At 35.9% G+C, this 19,848-nt stretch overlaps 1 protein-coding gene across 5 annotated transcripts in view; it reads left to right on the forward strand.

Annotated features, from left to right (window-relative positions):
* Nucleotides 1–19,848, forward strand: part of PPP3CA (protein phosphatase 3 catalytic subunit alpha) — a 322,846-nt gene that overhangs the window by 33,598 nt on the left and 269,400 nt on the right. The window lies entirely within an intron of this gene.

Raw genomic sequence — 19,848 nt, forward strand, 5'->3', positions numbered from 1 at the left:
CAATTAAATTTTCTACTCATATATTTAGGATGATGAATTTCAAGTAATTTGCTCTTCCATCTCAAATACATTAATATAAATTGTATCTAGCCAAGTATATAATTTTTATTTAATTTGATAAGATCCTTGGATCAAAAAAGGTTTATGCATGCCTTTACTTTGCTGAACTTTTTCAAGGATTTTATATATTATTCCCAAATAATTTTGTTTGATTGAAGTAAATAATGTTAATTTACAAAATCAAACATAAATCCTTTTTTTCTTTTAAAATGAAGTTCTACAGTTAGTTTCCTTATTATTCTTGCAGGACAAGTGTCACTTTTTGGAAAAGTTTGAGGGCTTTTGTGATTACATTAACATTCCATGAGCTAAGTGGATCAGTATTAAAATAGAGCTTAATAATCATTTATTGGCTACTGAGAATTTATGGTTTTTTTTTTTAATTTAAGCCTATTTTTATTTTTGTAGGTTTGTATTAGTTGTGAGACATTTAAAAAACCTTGGCGGTTGAAAACTACTATGTAGAAAAACAGGAAGTTAATCAGTGAAAGCTTTTCTTTTTACTTATACAAACACAATTATCAGTAATACTACAGTAGAAGAAAGTACAACCAGCATACCTGAGTTAAATAGTGGAGTAGATATTAGGTAGGTAACCTGATAATTCACTGAGTTTTCATAATCGTGCTTGGCTTAGCAAAACTTTAAATATTGACCTTTTTTATGTCTTTTTTATATATTGACCTTTTTTTCATATAAGAGACAGAATACAGAATTAAAGTGTTAAAGTGTTTGTGTCTATTGAATCATCAGGTTAAGTTGATAAACACATACTTTTAAAATAGAGTAATAGACAGCATACTTTTTAAAATTATTTTTTCTTATTAGTCCAGTGTAAGAATATCCTATAGAAACACTCAGTTGCCTCATACCTTACAGACTATATCTCTTCTGGTTAATTCTGACTGCTAACCATCCTTGTATGGTGTACAAAGAGAATTAATCAACAGAATATATATAGTCTGTTCTTCTTGTGCAGGTACATCTGGATTTCTTTTTTAAAAAGTATACAATCGGACTTCTCCCAGGGCCCTACATGGTGCATATATTATATATGTGCTATGTGTGTGTGTATGTGTGTGTGTGTATGGCTTTATTTTATTCTTAGGTAAGGCCGCATTTCTTTCTTTGAAGTTAGTGTTTCAGTTTGCCGTATTTAAGAAAGTTTTCCCCGAGCCCCTAGAACAAGATGAAGTTTATGGGACTGTGTCTTTCCCTCTGCTCCCCAGTATTTTGCCTTTGGGGTCTCAAATTTTATGTGAGATCTATATCAGAACATAACTATTTCAGAGCCTGGATGCGCCTACTTCAGAAGGATTATGTTTCTTATATTCTATTATTTATGCATTATTGTCAAGTAGAAAGCTTTCTCATTTTATAATATCTCTAGGAGTAAAGCCCCTTACAACGGGAAGCCGCAGGAAGTACCGAGGTTACACCTGATGTGTACTGTCTTTTTTCCCTTTCTGCTCCCTTAGCTTTAATAAATCAGAGATGACAAAGGCCTTGCTCTCAAAGTGCAGAAAGGCAATGGCAGGGGAAGGTGGGGCCACAGCTGGGAGAGCTCTTTTATGAAACCCTGCTTTCCCTTTTCTAGGAAGTAACTTCTTTTCGCTATTAGAAATTTCAATCTCGTGTGTTTGTGTACAAAATTTCACATTTCAGAAAGCATGCTTTAGTTGAATAATGCAGGATTATGTGAATATAAAAGTTTTTACTAATAAATTTTTTGTTAAAAATTATTCTGAAATATTACATTCAAAGGATTTTGTGAACATTCTATATGTCTGGTGCCAGGATAACAAAACTCTTAAGTAAGTATACTGTATATATTGTGCAGTGATAACAACACAAAACACTAGGTTTCTATAGAGCAGTTTTCTCCATCCAGTTTTAAAATCTAGAATTACTTTGGCTCAGGTAAAGTCATCTTGGAAGAAAATAATTTTTAAAAATTCCACGTGCATAGCACGAAGAATTTTTGAATGTGAAAAATACATAAAAGTGTTGGTAAATTACTTTTACTTTCTCATCCCAGGCCAGACTTCAAGCATACGGATCTTTAAGAGTACAAATAGGAGTCCTTGTAACGGTAGACATGAGTCATTACAAGATGCATTGTTAAGTTATTTGGGACACACCCAATACATGAAAAGGCTAAAAAATGTGTAAGATGTAATTAGGAAATTCTCCCTTGATTACTCAGTTACCATTGTGCTTTCTTTATCATTATTATTTTTGGATAACAGATTCAATAGATTCATAGTAAGAATTCATATTATGCAGTGGCAGTTTGTATCCTTTTAACAAACTTATCATAGAATTGGAGTACAAATCAGTAAGATTTTTAAAGAAGAGAAGTATACCCTTAAAAAAGCAATATAAATGCAAATATAAATGCTTCAGTTATAACCTCACTGGTTACTGTCGTCTGGGAAAAAACACGGAGCATAGTATTTGCTCCAAAGAAAGATTTCACATGCCAGCCACTGATTGTCCAAGTGTCAGCCACAAGGTACATCTGGTAGACTTAAAAATAGGAAATTCCAAACAAAAAATATAACGTAGTTTACCGTGTTTTAACACTGGACCAATTATAACTACATTTTATAATCAAGCTGTAGTACCTATTAGTCACATAATCTAGACAAGTCATTTGTTAGGAGAGGACTTTCTTTTTGGGAATTCGCATCTCTCTCTGTGGCCATTAGAGCTGGACTCAAGAAGGTTCATTTTCAGCTGATAAGTCAGCTAACTATGGTAGCCTCGCTGGTTTTCCTAGGTTGGTGCTGCCAGACTACATTCTCAGAATTGTTTCACCAAGGTAAAAGTCCTGAAACACTGAAAATATGGCAATTATTCATCCTCATTTCAACATACTCTGTGTTCAGGTTCCCACGGAGCAGGAAAAGTAAAGCTGTAATCACATCACGGACTGGGGCAAAAGTTGACTAGGTAGAAATCTACCCTCAGATGCTCTTGTTTTCCACATAATGTGGCATCGTTTATGTAAATACAAACAGTATGCCAACAAAATCTGGTTTTCTTCGGATCAGAATGAAATTAGGGCTGTGATTTCTTTTAGCTCCACTTTAGATCTTGGAGTGTACCCCATGCCCTAAGTTTAGTGTGTTTTGCTGAGAAAAATTCTTTGGTCATTTGATAGAGCTGTAATACCTGCAAAGGCCATCTCGGGTGTCAGATCTTCAGGGAAGGCGCGAAGAGGTTGTGTATTGGCTGAGATATTCCACAAATGCTTATGGAGTGGAGGTCTGCCAGGAAGGGAAAGGGCTAAGTCCTTAACTTATGCTCCTGGTCTGGCTTGGAGACCTTGTGTTGCACCATTTTTGTCTTGCTTATCTGTGCCCTAAGCCTCACATGTTAAACTAAAGGAGACAACAGTAACACAACAAAACACAAAAGAAAGAAAATGAGAGTGCACCTTCATAAAATAAGCAATCCATATGAAGTAAGGCACTTAGATAAATTTAAGGCACACAGTGTGATGGTTTGACTCACATATGTTGTGAAATGATTACCATGGTAGGTTCAACGAACATCCATCTTCTCGTATAGATACAATAAAAAGAAAAGAAAAGAAAAAGAAAGAAAGAAAACTTCCTTTTGATTAAAACACATAGGATTTACTCTCTTAATGATTTTCCTATATATCATGTAGGAGAGTTAGCTGTAGTTCACGTGTTGTATGTTATAGCCGTCATACTTAACTTATTTTATGACTGGAAGTTTGTATCTTTGACCACCTTCCTCCAATCCCCCCCACCCTTCCCCCTTCTTTCCCTCTAGTAACCACAAGTTTAACCTCTTTTTCTATGAGTTCAGGTTTTTTTGTCTGCCTTTGGATTCCATATATAAATACGATCATACAGTATTTGTATTTCTCTGTCTTATTTAACTTAGCATGGTGCCTTCACAGTCCTACCATGCTGTCACAAATGCTAGGAGTTCCTCATTTTTAGGGCTGAGTAATATTCCATTGATTATATATGCCACAATTTCATTATCTGTTCATCCATCAGTGGACACTTAGGTTGTTTCCATGTCTTGGCTGATGTAAATAATGCTGCTATGAACATGGGGGTGTAGGTATCTTTTTGAGGTACTGTTTTTGTTTCCTTTGGATATATTCCCAGAAGTGGAATTGCTGGATCATATGGTAGTTCTATTTTTAAGTTTTTGAGGACCCTCTATAACTGTTTTAAAGGATGGCTGCACCAATTCACAATCCCACCAACAGTATACAAGGGTTCCTTTTTCTTCTATCCACATTAGTTGTTCTTATCTTTTTGATGATAACCATTCTACCAGGTGTGAAATAATATCTCATTGTGCTTCTGATTTGCTTTTTCTTGGTGATTTTAATGATGTGGAGCATCTTTTCCTGTACCTGTTGGCCTTTTGTGTATGTTCTTTGGAGAAATGTCTATTTAGGTCTTTTGCCCATTTTTAAATTAGGTTAGTTGTAGGGTTTTTTGGTTTGTTTTGTGTTTTTTTTTTTTTTTGCTATAAAGTTTTATTGAGTTCTGTATATATTTTGGACAATAATTTCATTATCAGATATATGGTTTGCAAATATTTTTTCCCATTTCATATGTTGTCTTTTCACTTTGCTGATGGTCTCTCATGCTGTGTGGAAGCTTTTTAGTTTGATGTAGTTTCAATTGTTTTTGATTTTGTTGCTTATATTTTAGGTTTCTTTTTCAGAAAATGATTTTAAGACCCATGTCAAAGAACTTTATTTCTATGTTTTCTTCTAGGAGTTTCATGGTTTCTGGTCATACACTTAAGTCTTTAATCCATTTTGAGGTAATTTTTGTGAGTAGTATTATATATGGGACCATTTCATTCTTTTACATGTGAATACCCAATTATCCCAATAAGTGTTTATTGAAGAGACTTGTCTTTTTTTCATTGAGTATTCTTGGCTTTTTAAATATTAGTTGATTATATATGCTTGGGTTCCTTTTGATTATGTACCATTGGTCTGTTTGTTTTTAAGCCAGTACTATATATACTGTTTTGATGACTCTAGATTTATGGTGTTGCTTAAAATCAGGAAGCATGATGCCTCCTCCTTTGTTCTTATTTCTCAAGATTCCTTCGGCTCTTCGGGGTCTTCTTTGTTCTGTACACAGATTAGGAATGCCTTTTCTACTTCCGTAAAAAATGCCATTGGACTCTTGGTAAGGATTGCATTGAATCTATAAATGGCTTTCAGTAGTATTGACATTTTAACAATATTAATTTTCCCAATCCATGAACACGGGATACCTTTCCATTTATTTGTGTCTTCTTCAATTTCTTTCAGTGATGTTTTATAATTTTTGGAATAGAGATTTTTCACTTCCTTATTCCTAAGATTTTGTTGTTATTGATGTTATTATAAATGGGGCTGATTTATTTTTCAGAAAATTTGTTAGTGTATCTTATTTACTTCTGCTGAATATCTTTCCTTTGGGGTTAGAATACCAGTATTTTGGTGTTCTCTCATTTTCCTGATAAGTGAGGATTGTAATGGTATATAGCCCATGTTTGTTTGCTTTTTATGGAGCTCCGTGTATCAATCGTTACTGCTGATTTCTTAGTGGAAATTTTTCTTTCAACCTCATTTTGGCTTTACCTCCAAATGCCTTCTTCTGTTGGCTGAAGTTTAGCACTGTAATTTGTGGCTTTCCGGAGAGGGAACCTCCGTGGTCAGGTGGAGGAGGGAGACTGCATTCCAACAGTGGAATAGTAGGTGTTCCAGACAGAGCGATGATTCTGGAGTGACTAAGGGTGCGGGGTGAAAGTTGGCTACTAATTCAAGCCTTACCTGAGGCAGTACTTTTTAAATAGAAAAGTGCCCTCTCTAATTAGCTGGCTCAATAGGTAATTAGATTAATGACAGCCAACTGCTTTAGAAACCTCTTCCAGAGTAAGCTAACAAAACAATAGATGTTCCAAGGATATGACAGAGAGCTAATTTTCCTGCACTAAATAATTTGTAGCTTTACTTCTTGTATTTGTGGTGGACACATCATCAACTTATAAGTGAAATAGGTTCTTATTTTTGGGAGGTAGACATAAAACTTCTTTCTTCTGAGGATGTCTTCTTGGGGGAAAAAAAGTCTATTGCTTAAATCTACCTTTTTGGTAAATCCTATGCTCTCAAAGCATTGTGTAAAGCTGAAATTCACGGGTTTAATTGGTAATAGAGTTCTTAGATACTAGAGATGGGTGTATTTCCATCATTTAAGATTCACTGAATATATAATCATTTTTTTGAGCTATGAAAAACACTTAGAAAACTGGTTTTAGGCTATATATAATTTAGTGATAATTAAGTATATGTTCTTAAAAATATTTTTATACTATTAGAAGCTAATAGAACACACATCATCATTGATTTTTCTAAACTGCTACCCCTACGCCAAAATCTTAGCTAACCTGCTGTTTTCTGCTTTTAAAGCAGAAAATTTATGACAGTTGATTTCATTCTGAAGTTAGATTTGAGTAAAAAGTTTTCATGTTACTAATCTCATTTTATTTCTATTCAAAGAATATAGCATCTTTTGTCTTTTATGTGAAAAAAAGGATGATTGTTATCACTTTCTGTCCATACTTGCACTCTAAAAGAAGTTCGCTCTAGGCGTTCTCGTCAGTTAGCTTGATCCCAAATTAAATCATGAGAACAGACCATTATAATTCTCGTTCTAAATATTTGTTGGTTTGCTAGTAAACTTCAATTATGATCAGCCATTTAAGTTCATTTCACTGTTCCTGAGATATGAAATACTAATTCTATAAATGCACTTTCATAAACCGTAATTCATGGGTGCAGACTACAGTACTTCCAAAGTTATTTAGATAGTATCCTATTCTTTTGATCACCTCTTAAAAGTAGGACTAAAAAATGACAAATGACAGAAAGAAAAAATAATGCTTTTTGTGGTCTTAAATGGTTCAGGTTTCAAACATGAGCTTTATGGTCCACATGAGCAAAAGAGTTCCTACAAAGCAGTTAAGCTACTTGAAAACCAGGCAGTTTTCCCTTGCCTAGATGCTGAGAAACATTTTTGAGCCATTCCAAACCACTGGGATCATTTACTCTGATTTCAGATAAGCAAAATAAAATAAACTCTTGCCCATGTGGGAACTGGTTCTGCTGTCTCTTGTTCTAACTCTGCAAAGCCTGAATGTCTCCCCAGTATCTTTGAATGGGTCTCATTGTTTATTTATTGTGCTTTTCACAAGTGCTTGTTATTTCACCCTTGTTTTACTAATAGCTTTCTTCTAAAGTGGGTTGACATTTCAGCTAATTTTCAATGGCCTCAATGTTTTTCCTTAAATTAGGCCAGGCTAATGGGTCTGTTTAAAGTGAGACAGTCTCATATAAATTGTAGCATATAAAAATAAGGAAACTTTATTAGAGATTTTTGAATTTGTTTTCCTGCTTAAAAAATGTAAGGTCAAAGAGAATATTTTTCTTGTGTTCTTTAATTACTTGTGTTGGTAAATTAAATAAATGGATATAGAGTTTAGAACCTGGAGAAATTATAAGTTTTTATATTAAAACCTACTAGCTGTGTAAATATTCTACATTTTTATTTATTTTTGATTGAAATATTTTTAAGAATCTTTACCCGAGGAATTCAGAAGATAGATCAATGGCTTCCTTATCTAGATGATCAAATTTGAACACTCTATACAATATTTTATGTTTAGATTTTTATTACTTTAATTTTAAAAACTATAAAAAACTTTTTCATCTGTAGATATGAAACTAAAAATGAAACTACAGGAGAATGTTGTCTTTATACTAAGAATTGAAACTTAAAACTACATAGCAATATTGGCACAGAAATGGGCATCATTATATAAAATCATGAAACAGCTTCTAGTACATAGTAAAACTTGATTACATGATAAAATGACATTTCAATTAAAAAGAAAGAGCATGGAATATTCAGAAAGTTATATGGCATAGCTTTTAGCCTTATTCAATTTTATATATAGAAATAAATTCTAGGGGCTCCTGGCGTCTCAGTCGGTAGAGCATGTGACTCTGTCTTAGGGTCATGAATCGGAGCCCCACATTGGATATAGAGATTACTTTAAAAAATTAAAGAAAATCACTTTAAATTACTTTAAAAAATTAAAGAAAAAAGAAATCAATTTCAAATATATTAAAAACATAAGTAAAAACCAAAAATAAAAAAATAAATAAAAACCAAAAAGCAGGGCGCCTGGGTGGCTCAGTGGGTTAAGCCGCTGCCTTTCGCTCAGGTCATGATCTCAGGGTCCTGGGATCGAGTCCCGCATCAGGCTCTCTGCTCAGTGGCGAGCCTGCTTCCCTCTCTCTCTCTCTGCCTGCCTCTCTGTCTACTTGTGATCTCTCTCTGTCAAATAAATAAATAAAATCTTAAAAAAAAACAAAAACCAAAAAGCAATCTAAATAAAAGTATTACGAGAACACATAGACTACTAAGAAAATATCCTGGTGAAGAATGTCTTCTTAAGCTCGCTAACAAACTTAGATCCAAAAAGCAAAAATTGTCGGATATGGTTACATAAATAGTAAAACATTCTTATTTGCAAAGACACCATAAAGAAAGGCAGGGAGATATTTGCAAAAAAATGGTAGAAAATTAATACAGTTATTATGTAAAGGTTTTACCACCTTAATCAAAAGAAAAAACAGTTTAGAGAGGGTATGAACCATAAGCAACATGCAAATGTGACCAGTGAAGATTTATAAATGTGCTCAACCTCATGACCAGTCAGGATAATACAGCTGAAAACAATAAGATTTATTTTTATCCCATCAGATTAGTTAGCTTAAACAGACTTATAATATCTAATGCCAATAAGGATATGGGGTAATTGACATTTTTACAGCCTGTTGATAAGACTGTGAATTTTTAACACCTAAAATACATTTTTTATTTGTCTCACTGATCCTATTCTTCTAGAAATCTAGAAGGATGCTTCAGAAAATACCAATACATAGAGATAAAGTATGTGATGTCTGTTGTTAATAATCTACATGCTGTTAATCTAAGTTGTTAAAGATGTATTTTTAGCAATTAAAAAATCAGTTAAAACTCTTGAGTCAAATGCAATATGTTCAAACTATAGAATATAATGCAGCTATATTAAAAACAATTGGTAGATAGCTGTATTCTTGGGAAAATGTGCATGATCTTTTTTAAGGGAATAAAGGAAATCGTACATATGTATGTATATGTGAATATATGATCATATATTTTATGTCATTTTTGTTAATAAAAAATATCCTATAAATTGCATACATTTGTATATCTTTCTGTACACATAGTCAAAATATGGATATTTCCCTGGCCCGGAAGGGCTCCTTAACTGTAAGATTGTTAGGGAGGAGGAGGTAAAAGGAATACAAGTATCCTGCATTTGTAATGTTAAAAGCATTCAAAATAAATATAATGGCCCTTCCCAAGTTTTAAGTGAGACATAAATTTGCCTTCAACTTTTCAACTTGGTTCCTGCCCTTAGTTTGTAACTGCTTTGGAATGACTCAGGAAAGGAACCTGGATCTCTCAGTGGGTTAAGTGTCTGCCTTCAGCTCAGGTCCCTTAGGCTCAGGTCTTGATCTCAGGTCCCAAGAATGGAGTCCCCCATCTGGCTCCCTGCTTGGCGGGGAGTCTGCTTCTCCCTCTGCCCCTACCCCCTGCTCATGCACACAGGCTGTGCACTCTCTCTCAGAAGCGAATAAATAAATCTGTTAAAAAAAAATGACTCAGAAATATCATACTGTATTTCTCCTAAAAGGTAGAGGTTGAGAGCCAGGAACTTTTGACTTGTCAGGCTCTGCCTTGCTGAGGCAGGGCTGGATTGTCACTGTGGCAAAGACTCAGTTTCTCCTTTTGTCAAATGGGAATGATTATATTGAGAATTAGTTTAGTGCTTTTAGGTTATTTGGAGCTCGGTATAAAAACGTATGGTACTGACAGACTTGGAGATGGCACATTCTGTTGTTTGTCTTCTTAGTGGATGCTGTAACAAGCTGACATTATAGATCAAGAATTACTTACTACTCTCTGGCAGTAGGCTAATTTAGAAAAGTTTGTCCTTGCTTATGGGATTATGTGGTACTAAGATGCTCATAATAATACCCCCTGCAACCTGATCTTCTCATGGTGTTAGAGCCAGAAGGGACCTTGAAAATTGTGACTACCACTACATTTTAAAGATGATCATCATACTGAGGTGACTTCCTTGTCCATGGTCACAGAGCTGGGACATCTTCTGTCCCAGTAACATGCTGGGAACTATTTCTTGCATATATGAATCAGTAAAGTCATCTTCTTACTCTTACTCTCTAGGGCTTTTTCTTTAGCATTTATACATTTTGCTTAATGTTTCCTCATTGTAATGCATGGAAGGAGTATTATAGAGAAATCTAGGTAAGAGGTTTACCTAGTGAAATTACTACCAATGAGATTACTATCTAAAAGAAAAGTTATACCCTCTTGGAAGCTGGGTAGCTTTGCTTCCAGTTTTACTTTTTTTTCCCCCCTTTCAAACCAAGATTTCTTTAGGATGTTCAAGAAACTATATTAAATGGACTAATTGTTGCAGAAAATATATATAGGTAATGTTTACTAATTTGAGCGTTTTTTTTTTTAAGGTTTTATTTATTTTATTTGATAGACAGAGATCACAAGTAGGCAGAGGCAGGCAGAGAGAGAGGAGGAAGCAGGCTCCCTGCCAAGCAGACAGCCCGATGCCGGTCTCGATCCCAGAATCCTGGGATCATGACCTGAGCGGAAGGCAGGGGCTTTAACCCACTGAGCCACCCAGGCGCCCCTGAGCGTTTTCTTTTAAATGGGCCATTATTTGGTGGTTTTCTCTGAGTTCATGTGTGATTTAAAAATGTATATAAATTTTTTTTAAAGAAACTTGTTGTTTGGAATAAGCACCATCTCATTAAGTATGTACTAAAGTACAAGGTAATTTAAAAAAATATGTAAACCAATTTTTACAAATGTAAGCAGGATTACTTTTCCTGGAAGTGAGCATGATTATTATATTACTTGGGCAAAGAATGGTCAAGAGAATTAGTAACTCACGTATTAATTTCATTGGAAATATTTGAGCAGGGAGGGCCTAATATGTAAGAACCAGTATATCATGTTTTTGATATTAAATGAGTTGAGTTTCGTAGTCTCAATAAATTTTGGACATTTGAAGATTTGAATGCTTGCTTTATATGTCATTAGGGTTTGTGTGTATGTATATTCATATAAGGGAGAGTTATTTTATACATAAATGTGTGTATATGTGAATTTATAGATAAGAATGTGTATAAATTTGTTGGCCTTTTAGATGATTCTGTTTGTGATGAACGATGGTGACTTCTGTTAAGGACCTTTGAAGTGGTTTAAAGTAAAATCCTATATCTTAAATTATTTGGTAAGATTGCAATACTTTTTTAGTTCAGTGCTTTCCCCCCTTATTTTCTCTCTCCTTTTACCACCAGATTATCCATGAATAGTGATAGAAACAATGATATTCTTAATATAGAGAGAACTTAGAATTTCTCAAAGATGCATTGCTTTTGCGATGTGGATATACATTACCTTCTGGGATAACATTTAAAACCTCTGCGTGAAATATTATCTTTTGTGGCATAAAGTGATTAAACTATTAACTTAAAAAGTAGTGACAAAAATTGTTTCATCACTATGGTAACCCTAATGCCTTTTCCCTAGTAGATTGTCATCACAGTTTATGTTTTTGATCTGATCTTTGTTCTTTATGTGTCAGGAAAACTGAAGCCAAGACCTGTGACTTTGCCAGTCTTTTATTCAAACAGGTTTTCTGACTAAACATGTTTTATTATGTTATTATGATTCACATCTTCTGGATACAAAGTGTTTATATGGGTAGTTTGACTTGACAGCTTGAGAGGTGCTTATTTAACATGTATGTGCACTAATTTTTAGTTTGTCTCTGTTAAATAAAGCTGATACTATTTTAGCTTATTTGTCCTTATGACCCAAATTATTTGTCTCTCTGAAAGAGCAGTTGGTGTGTTAGTCTATTATTTGTCTTTTTACTTTACCTTTTTTCCTCCTCCTTAGTAGACTATGCTCCTGGAGGGCAAAGATCATTTAATCCACTTTACAAACCTAGTGCCAGGCTTAGAACTGGGCATTCAATAAAAGTGTGTTGCAAGAATGCCTTTTAAAGTAGTTGTAGGAATGTGCAAGATGCCAGTTCTTGATGATAATGAGAGCTAGTAGTATAAATGTTTTTCTGCTGCCTAATGTTTATGACTTGATGAAAATAAGTTAGACATTTCATAATAGAAATTATAAATCATTTCTTGGTATCATTTATTGATGCTTACTATGCGTTTATTACAATGGGATATTAAGATAAAAAAAAAGGAAAGCCTCTGTTCTCTAGCATTGCAGAGATATAGAGGTCAAAATTATAAAAGTCCGATATGTAAAATTTATAAAAAAAAAACAAACAGTAAAAAAAGATCCCTTGTAGGTCTAGGTTTTGACAGCCAGCTTTTCCGGTGACCACAAATGAAGGTTTCTTTGCCTCCGTCCGATTTAGAAGGGAATATGAGACTTCCGGTTGCACCTTAGGGACCCTTCGGTCTAACTGGTGGGAGCACTGTCTGTGAAGGTGGCATAGAAGTTGCTGTGAGACCTACTGGCTTGTGCTGATTCCAAGACTTACAGGGGAAATACTAGATTTTTGGAACTGAGAGCAACCTCTGGAGTTGGCCTTTCATTAGAGTTGGCCTCTTCGTGCTGAGAAAGCCCAGCAGGGATTTGCTGTGGCCCACAGCGATGTCTGGGCAGAGTGAGTCCCTTTAAGAGCAGGTTCTCTGATTCCTGGTCCAATGGCTTTGCATCAGCGGTGTGTTTTTACTCCTGAAGTGGTGGCGATAAAAGTAAAAACAGCTGAACTATTCAAACAAAAGGAGCTATAATCAAAACATTATGATAAGGCATGAAAACCAATCAAACAAAGCTACCTTCACGGTTTTACTTAAAAATGATGAAAGCAGTATGCTGTATAGCTTTAGCCTCAGATTTAGGGCAGGGGATCCTTATTGCCAAGACCAATATTCCTGCACAGAACAACAGGGAAAGCTAGGCATTTCTGTTATGGTATGTTGCATTTTGAGTTTTCTGCTAACATCTGGCCGTGTATGTGGGGGCTGGTGTGGTTGACCCTTTTCCAGGATGGGTCACCAGTGGGTTCCCCTTCCTGGCAGTTAGTAATTGACCAGGACACACTCTGCATTGTCAAACTCTATGGTTCTGAAAGACCTTGGCCCAGCTTCAGTCGCCTTGTATCAATGGTATCCTGGTTAAGTTAAGCAGTGACTTGTATTATGAAGCCAACTCATGAGGTCCATATAATAATTACCTAGGACATGGTAAATGAGTGTGATGATGATTAGTTTTGCTCCATGCCATAGGTTATTATTTTGAAATGGAAGCTAAGAGTTACTCTTAAACTGACTCTGTGTTATAGATACTGTTTATGATCTGGAATAAATCCCATTGCAGCTTTAAAAGAAGTCCTTCAGAGAAGATTAAGGAGAATCAAGGAACTTGTCACTTGCCAGTATCATTGACAGGCACAACCAAACTTCAGTAAAAAGAACAGATAAGAGAAAATGAGGAAGGCAGAGATGTATAAATATTTCCTTTTTTGTCATTACTTAGTATTCCATTTGCTATCACCTCTGAACCAGTCATATTTTGGAATGAACTTTATCAGTTCCCAGGATGGTGTTGTATCCAAATATGCAAATATTAAAATTTTTCTAAAGAAGCTCTCAGTGTTTTAAATATATTCTGATTTCAAGTATTCTTATTTAAGTTCAGAATGTTTCTACAGTGGCTTGACTGCAGATTGGTGTTATAGAAGGGACCATTAAATTAAGGGCACATTAAATAGGGTGGCATTGTTTTGCTATGATTCATTAACTTCAGCTATAATTTTATGTCTCTTAAGTTTTAGATCTGTAATTGTTTACCTTACCAGTAGTAGTCCTGTATGCATAAATGGAAATTTTTGCATATGTTTTCAATAATAAATAATCTTCAGAAAAACTATCCCTTATTAAAAAAAAAGTTGTTGGGAAACAGAAACAGAGTCATCTATTTGAAACCCTCAGAAAAATAAACCTGTCACTAAAACCTTTAAATAAAACGACATAGTTACTAGAATCTATGAGAATAATGGGGAACAGGTGGAACTCTATGTTTTAAAGAGCAAATATTATATATATAGTCTCCTAATTACCTCCTGATTATTTTTGAGAATACCTTAAAGAAAAAAAAAAGTGAACTGGTTTATCAAAACATAGATTGCAATGAAAATAGTTCATTCATCTTCCTTTTATTCCTCTTAGCTTTTTCATACATCTGTGAAGTAAAATAAACATAGGCACTTGGAGAAATATGAACTATGCTAGACTCTAGATGCATAATAAATAAAAATTTGCATATATAATACCTATATTTAATTGTAGAAATAAACATACTAGTCTATAGGTAACGGTTAATTCTTATTTTACACTGTGAATGAGATGCAAATAGAATTAAAAATGATTTAAAGGTTACTGTAATTGAAATCAGTTGAATTTTATTTGAATAATAAATTACCCACACTTTAACCATGTTGAAAATTCTTCTCATACTACCATGTAAATATATCTTTAAAATGTATAATTTTTTTTAAAGTTAAGTGTCCAATGTGGCTCTCCATGTGACACTTTTTCTTGAAAGACAGAATATTCCTTAAGAAATTAGAAAAAAAAACTTTGCCTATTTTAAAATCTATTACAAAGGAAAACTCAATGACAAAGAAACCTTTCTTGAAGACTTAAAATGCAAAAAAAAAAGTTTATCTAATGTTCATAAGGTGTTGGGTCTGGTCCATTGAAGTGAAAGATCACGCTGCCTGTGTGAGACTTGGAGAATTCAAATGTTTTTCTTTTATACTTTGCTCAGGACTTCAGAACCAGTCAAGAATGTAAGGTTTTAACATCTATAAATCATTACAATAGATAATGCCTACCTGGCAAACAGTCATTGTAGATTTGCTAAGTATCGGGTTAAATTTTATTCATGTTTGACACAAAAAGCTAGAATTTAAATCCCAAAGAGAAAAGTTTGAAGCAAAGTAAGCACATCAAGAGAATTGCCAAATCTCCATTTTGTGTTATTCTATAGTAGATGTGCCCTTACATCCTGAGATCTACAATGAGATTTTGAATTTTCCAAAAGGAAATTTCCAGAAGTGTTCAAGAAATGTTATTTAGAATTCCTTAATAGTTGTAGACTGTACATGTGCTCATGTTTGAGGTTTTCCACCTGTGTGTGCTTTATGAATAAATGAGAAAATAGATGCCTATTTTGATAAAACTCATGTCTCATTATTCCTAAAGGTCTTTACACTACTAACAAATGAGCAAGTGTTTTTTTCAGATAAATGGCTCTTTCCCATAAGTAATTGCCTGTTGGTACCATAGCCCTACCTTGTGTACAATGGATGTTTTGTATTCCAAGGTGCTAGATAGTTCAATTATTAATGTTATTCCCCTAGTGGTTCCCAGTGTGGCAAGGGTTTGGGGGTAGGGGCTGTTGGCAATGTCTGGGGACATTTTTTACTGTCATAACTGGGTTAGGGATCAAGTACTGATACCTAGTGAGCAGAGGTCAGGGATGCTACTAAATATCTCATAGCACACAGGACAATTTCCTGCAACAAAGAATCATCCAGCCCAAAATGTCGATAGTGCTGAGGTTTAGAAACCCTATTCTAGAAGGAAGGGATAGTTTCTCTCTCTTTTCCTTGCCATATAGAATGTATTTATTTTTTTTGTTATTAAAACTCACAAAAATACTCCTAGCATGTAGTAGTATTAGACCCTAAAATTTAGCCCTTAATGAAACTGATAGTTAAATTAGCTGTGTATAGGGAATAAAATTGTAGCATCTGGTTAATGTGTGGATATAAAATTATAATACTGAAGTATACCTAGAAAAATTTTAAATTGAGATTTGGTAAACATTAATTTATGTTTTCAAATTACATATTGGTGATGCTGGAAGGGATCATAGTGGTCTGATTTGTTGGTTCCAGCTGAGGTGATGTCTTGATAGTCATCAATGCTTCAGAGTTTTACTTGAGGGGATGTCTTGCTCAAAAAAAAGAATGCTTAGAATCCTACTCTGAGGGGTGCCTGGGTGGCTCAGTGTCTTGAAGCCTCTGCCTTCGGCTCAGGTCATGATCCCAGAGTCTTGGGATCAAGCCCCGCATGGGGCTCTCTGCTCTGCAGGGAGCCTGCTTCCTCTTCTCTCTCTGCCTAGTTGTGATTTCTCTCTGTCAAATAAATAAAATATTTAAAAAAAAAAAAAAGAGGGGTGCCTGGGTGGTTCAGGGGTTAAGCGGCTGCGTTCGGCTCAGGTCATGATCTCAGGGTCCTGGGATTGAGTCCTGCATCGGGCTCTCTGCTCGGCAGGGAGCCTGCTTCCCTCTCTCTCTCTCTGCCTGCCTCTCTGCCTACTTGTGATCTCTCTCTCTCTCTCTCTCTCTAAAAAATAAAAATAAAAAAAAAATCCTACTCTGAGTTAATAACTTTTTATAGCCTCACTCACTTTTTAGAAGTACTTTTTGCAAGTGGTTGCCATGACCTTATGCCATCCCCTCGGCACTCCCTCTTTGAGAACCATTGCTCTCTTCTATCCCATATTGCATGGAGGCTCAAAGATGCTGACATCCATTGGTAACATGGTGACTGCTGAATGGAAAAAAGCCGGTCATTGTTTTTTTCCTATTGCTTTTGTCAGCTTGCTTTTAAAATGTTGAAATACTTTTTATCTATTGCGTTCATTCTCCTTACACTAATAGAATGCCAACTAGGTGCCTGCCTGTCCAGTGCTAATGTGTGAGGATACAGACATTGTCCCCGTCCTCCTGGAGCAGGAGAGAGAATAAAACAGATAAGCAATAAAAGCAAAGTAGGAGTGTGTAAAAATGGGAACAAAAACATTGAACAACGAGGGGCCTTCCCCACACCTGGATCATCTGAGACCCAAGAAGTTGAAGTGACTTGCTTAAGATCACCTAATGACATTGGAATGACAATGGAAATTGGAAGGAGGGCATGGACCTCTGCACAGGGCTCTGCCCTCCAACTCTGTGCCAGTGGACATGTAGGTTGGGAACAGGGGTATTTTCTAACTCTGAAAAAATATGGTAGAATATACTGGAGAAGGAGTGGGTACTTCAAAGAGAAAGTGACTAGCCCTTCTTCCTTTCTTAAGAGGACCCAGCCGCGGCTGGGCTGGTTGGTATCCTTTGGAGGTCTGAAGAATGACGAGTTCTTTTCTGAGCTGGTCCCCTCCCTTGTACTAGGCTCTAGGCAGTCAATAGCTGCCCAAATTGTCTCATGCAAAGGGGGAAGCATGGGAAGGTGGAAAAGGAGGATTGTATATTGCCGCGGTGAAGCCAGGATGTAAGGGAGGATAAGACAAAAGGCTAGTGGGATATAATGGAGAAAAGTCAAGAATGTGTTTTCCATGCTGCCTACCCTTTGCTACCCTTGAGCTTCATAACGTACTTGCCAATAGGCCACATTGTAGGTGGGGATTTTGTTTCTAGACCAGCCTCCTCTAGCCTACTTCACCTATAATGCATTTTAACTACAGCACTAATGGCCCTATAGTACCAACATTTTAATAAATCATTTTGCAATGGTGGATGTGATTTGGGCAATACAGCTAGCAAGTTGACTTATTAAACATATAAATGAGGTCCTAAAAATGGCCATATAGATTTGGAAAAGGATTTTTAAAATATTTAAATTTTGGTCTGATACCTGAGATTATCGTATGGAAAAACACTTCAGTACAACTAGATTCACTCTTCCCCATATGAGAAAAACATTTTCTTTTCCCCTTTGAATCATATCAGCTCTTAAGAATGCATAAAATTTTGTTCAGGAACATGCTGTGCCCTCCCCTTCCTGCACCCCTCATTTTTTGGTTAATTGTTGTTTGCTCTATTGGAAGTACTAAAAGCTGTACTTAGTTCCACTTAGTTCATCGTTCTTTAATTTTTTTTCTTTCTAAATTGAGAACAGCCTGATTAAGGAGTATTGTGGCAGTAAAAACTCGCTAATTCATTGCCCCAGTATAGTGGCTCCTGTGTACAGGGCTCAAAACCAAAATGCTCTAATGCAATTATCTCCTTGGCTCCTAAGAGAACTCCTGTTAATGAAAGCAAAACAGGAAGTTATTGGAATCCATGAAAAGGAGGCTGATTTAGAAGCCACATGGAGATGCCACGGGAAGACTGTACTGGTGGGATTTAGGATGAGCAATTGTGATAAGCTTTCAGCTGTCAAAACAGGTAAGAGGAAATTAGTAACCTGTCAAAAAGCAATGAAACGGGGGGCACCTGGGTGGCTCAGTGGTTTAAGCTGCTGCCTTCGGCTCAGGTCATGATCTCGGGGTCCTGGGATCGAGTCCCGCATCGGGCTCTCTGCTCGGCAGGGAGCCTGCTTCCCTCTCACTCTCTCTGCCTGCCTCTCTGCCTACTTGTGATCTCTCTCTGTCAAATAAATAAATAAAATCTTTAAAAAAAAAAAAAGCAATGAAACGCAACTAGGGCTAGATATAGCATCTAGGGTCTTTTTCAGAATTTTGAGTACAAAACACCCACATTTGAATTAATAAGCATTTATTGGAGATTCATTTATGTCGTATTCTATACTGGAAAGTTGGGAAGATAGAAAAGAAGGTTTGGACACAATTCCTGGCCTCGAGGACCTTTTGGAGAAGAGAGGACTGCCATGTTGGGGGCTGTGTGTGTAAAGGACAGTAAGTTGATACCATTAATGGGCTCAGAGGAGGTAAGAGAAGTTGTGGACCATCCAAAACATATATTTGATCCCCTCACCCTTCCCACTGTCATTGTCTCCCACACATCATTAAGGTCAAGCACCCATTAGTCTGCCTTTGCTTTTGCAGCTGTTACTCAACCATTTCCATTCCTTTTTGAGATGTCCTTGAGAACAAGGACTGTGCCTTATTAGTGTTCTTATTCTAGTGCCTGTCAGAGCCTGCTAAACATATGTTAGATTTAATGACTGAGTGAGTAATGAATGGAGTAAGAGGTGAAGCTTTGTGCAAGAGATGAGGAGGTAGGGTATGGCTATGCACCGATGGAAAGTTGAGGCTAGGAATAGGAAGTGGAGGAGATATTCCAAATCCTAACAAGGTCTAACAAGGTCACACAGACGAGCAACGAGGAGGTAATTGGTGTTACATTTACGTATGCATTAGAATGCATGTCAGTACAGACTCATTAGGTTGCAAGTCATAGGAACCCCAGCTCCGAGTGGATTAAACAACACGACATCAGTAACTTTGGCTTTTCAAATGAGGAAATGGTCCATAAGAAAACTGCTATTAGTGAAAGCAAAGCAGGAATTATTTTGCCACACATAGAATGCTGAGTTAGTGAATACAGAGGCTCTTACCTCCTTGCCTAACTGAATGGCCTGCAAGTCTTCAGATACCGTTTGAGCTAATCAAATGCTGTTTCAGGCGCTGGTTGTTTTACTCTCCTGGGCTCTGCGTTCCTACTGGTTGGTTTTATTTTCATGACTAGCAAAATGGCTGTAGTAGCTCTGAACCTTATAAAGCAACACCAGATCTCATGGTCTTGGTGGCTCTAATGTCTCTTGCATCTGCCTGTGAT

This window comes from Meles meles, chromosome 2, assembly GCF_922984935.1.
Source record: "Meles meles chromosome 2, mMelMel3.1 paternal haplotype, whole genome shotgun sequence".
In the NCBI taxonomy this organism is placed as follows: Eukaryota; Metazoa; Chordata; class Mammalia; order Carnivora; family Mustelidae; genus Meles; species Meles meles.